Here is a 3,724-nt window from a genome sequence, read left to right on the forward strand (position 1 = left end):
AATTTTTTAATATTTATTTTTCAGTTTTCAGTGGACATAACATCTTTATTTTGTTTTTATGTGATGCTGAGGATTGAACCCAGTGCCCCGTTCATGCCAGGCGAGCACATTACCTCTTGAGCCATATCCCCAGCCCTGCCTTTGTTTAATTTAATCCTCACAATATGTTGAAGTAAGTCCTGATATTAAACAGTGTGTCAGGTTAGAAGTATCACTCAGTACTACAGCATTTTCCTAGTATGCATGAGGCCCCAGGTTTGGTCCCCAGCATCGTAAATTAAGAAGTGTCCAATAAACATCAACTAAATGATTGAATATATTTTGGATATTTTTTGAGAAAACTTATGTGTGGCAAAATGCAAAAAGGTATTCTTCCTACTTTATTCTACAACATAGCATCCATGTGGTTTGGACAAAATATAGGCTTGCCCTAACAAATGTTAGTTCTAGCCAAGGGGTTTTGTTAGATGGCTGGACTTTACCTAATGCAATGTTGGTATAGATAAGCTAACTTTTATCTATCTATCTATCTATCTATCTATCTATTTATTTATTTATTAGTCTAACTTTTTTGAGAGAGTACTGGGGATTGAACCCAGGAGTGCTTAATCACTGAGCCACATCTCCAGCCCTCTTTTTATTTATTTATTTTTAATTTTGATACAAGGTCTCACTACAGGCTTCGGGCCTCAATCAGTTGCTGAGGCAGGCTTTGAACTTGGGATCCTCCTATCTCAGCCTCCTAAGTCACAAGGACTATAGTTGTGAGCCACCATGTCTAGCTAACATTTTTACTTTTATATGGTGCTGAGGATCGAACCTGGTGCCTCACGTATGTGAGGCAAGCGCTCCACCACTGAGCTACAGCCCCAGCCAACATTTTTAAATTTTTAAAATTTTGAAACAGGGTCTCACTAAATTACCCAGGGTGGCCTTGAATATGCCATCCTCCTGCTCCAGCCTTCTGAGTAGCTGGGATTATAGGTGTGTGCCACTGCCATTTAGACAAGTCTGCAATTTTATTTTGGTATATTTTTAAATGTACATTAAATAAGGGCTGGGGCTATGGCTCAGTGGCAGAGCACTTGCCTAGCATGTGTGAGGCACCACATAAAAATAAACAAATAAAATAAAGGCATTCTGTCCATTTCCAAATACAAAAAAAAAGTTTTTAAAAATAAAATAAATATACACATTAAATAGATATCTTTGGAAGCTATAAATAATGGGGACTTTTACTTGAAAGCCAGAAGATGACTTATGGGTCTCTCTTGTCCCACATCATGGAGTCAAAAACACCTATGGTAGCTGAGCATAGTGGCCCATGCCTGTAATTCCAGCAACTAGGGAAGCCAACCTCAGCAATATAGCCAGGCTATAAGCAACTTAGTGAACCTTGTCTCAAAATGAAAAATAAAAAGGGTTGGGATGTAGCTCAGTAGTAAAGTGCCTCTGGGTTTAATTCCCAGTATCAAAACCAACCAACCAAACAACAACAATAACAACAAAAAACTCTCCTGTGACACTGGAGTTTCTTTTCTTCTTTTTTTGGGGGGAGATTACCAAGGATTGAACCCAGGGATGCTTAGCCACTGAGCCACATTTCTAGCCCTTTTTAAAATATTTTATTTAGAGACAGGGTCTCACTAAATTGCCTAGAGCCTCACTAAATTGCTGGGGCTGGCTTTCAACTTGTGATCCTCCTGCCTCAGCCTGCTGAGTGGCTGAGATTACAGGTATCTGCTACCACCACACCCTGCTTCTTTTCTTCCCTTTTTTTTTTTGTGCTGGACATTGAATCCAGGGACTGGTACATGCTAGGCTAGCACTTACCACTGAGCTACATCTTCAGCCCCTGCTGGATTTTCTAATGGAAACAAGTTGGACAGCCTACCTCTCATTTCAGTTATCACAGGGTGGGATGAGGAAACCCTTAGCCTGGAGCTGGGAGTTTATCCTGAAGGCTTGGAGCATAGGTTTTAGACAGAGGTATGGTCAGATGCTCCTGTTTTGGTATTGCAGAAAACTTTGGACAGGAAGATACTGGAAGCAAGAAGATCAAAAAGGAGACCCTTGTCATAGTCCTGGGGAGAACTTTCTCTTTCATTTGTGTATTCATTCTTCCATTCAAAAACTATAAAGTATATGCTAAACCGTCTACATATATCAATTCATTTAAACTGTATAAAAACCCTATGAGGGGACTGGAGTTGTGGCTCAGAGGTAGAGCGCTCACCTAGCATGCGTGAGGCACTAGGTTCAATCCTCAGCACCACATAAAAATAAAATAAAGATAGCGTGTCCACCTATAATTAAAAAATAAATATTTTGTAAAAAAAAAACCTATGAGGTAGGCATTATTATTATTAGTAGTATTTTATATACAAGACATTGAAGGCCAGGGAGAAGCAAGCTCAAGGTTAACAGGTAGTAAGTGGCACAGAGAATAAGTAGTGCAATGGACAGAAAGATGGGCTATGCCTGGTATATTTGAGGCAGAGCAAAATCAGCATGCCTTTATAGTGAGTAAACAACAGAGTGATAGTATATTAGATGAGAAAGTAAATGAGTTCAGATTATGCAGGGCTTTGGCATTAACAATTAGACATTTCTTCAAGTCTATACTGTAGGCCTGAAGAGAGCCAGAGTTTGAACTGAAGTCTGGCTTTACACAGGTCACCTAAAACCAGTATTCAAGTATCTGCCATTTTATTATTCATTCTTTACCATCTCTTTGAAATCCTTCAAGGAATCAATTACTTAATGATAGAGAGTATGGAATAAGGGATGGGGTCTTCAGGGTGAGTGAGGAGGAGTTCCACAGGGTAAGTGTGGAGCATCTATGGAGTGATAGGTTGCCATTAGGGAGATTTGTAGGTGGAATGAAGGGACTCTGAGTGTGTGAAAAGCAGTCTGTATAGTAAGCGACAGGTGTCTTTGGGGTGATTAAGGCATCTGTTGGTGACCAATGGGTTATATACCATGAATGGTGGAGAACTGCAAGTTGACAGATGGAATGATAGGTAAGGTGAGTGATAAGAGGTCTGTGGGATCAGTGATGGAACCTGGGGGTGGTCTATGATATGAGGCATGGGTTCTGTGAGATGAGTTAGAGGGCCAGGGATAGTGGCTCATATATGTAATCCCAGTGGCTCAGGAGGCTGAGGCAGGAGGATCACAATTTCCAAGCCAGCCTCAGCACACTAGTGAGGCCCTAAGCAACTTAGTGAGACCCTATTTTGAAAATAAACAGGGCGTGGGATGTGGCTCATTGGTAAAGTTCCCCTGGTTTCAATCCTTGATACCCCTCCTAAAATGATGAGTTATGGGGAGTCTATAGGGTTAGTTATAAGGGATCTATAGGATGAGTGGTGTATCTGTGATGTCAGTGATAGGGTTGGTAGGGTGAGTGATAGGGTTTTATGGGATAAGTTATGTGGTTTTCAGGGTGAGTATAGGAGACTTTGGGGATGAGTAGTAGGATTTAGTGGGGTGAGTGATAGGGGACTATGGTTGAGTGATGTGTCTAGGGTAAGTGATAGGGTGAGTGATAGTGTATGAATGATGGAGGTCTGTGGGGTCAGTTGTAGGGTATGTGGTGTGGATGATGGGCAGAGTGTCTGTGGAATGATTTATCAGAGTCAAAAAGGCTGAATAGAGAGGGGGGCGTGTGGTGTGAGCATTGGGAACCCTGTGAGGTGTGGGATGTGGCACCCATGAGTTC

Source organism: Marmota marmota, unplaced genomic scaffold (genome assembly GCF_001458135.2).
Source record: "Marmota marmota marmota unplaced genomic scaffold, marMar, whole genome shotgun sequence".
NCBI classification, from domain to species: domain Eukaryota; kingdom Metazoa; phylum Chordata; class Mammalia; order Rodentia; family Sciuridae; genus Marmota; species Marmota marmota.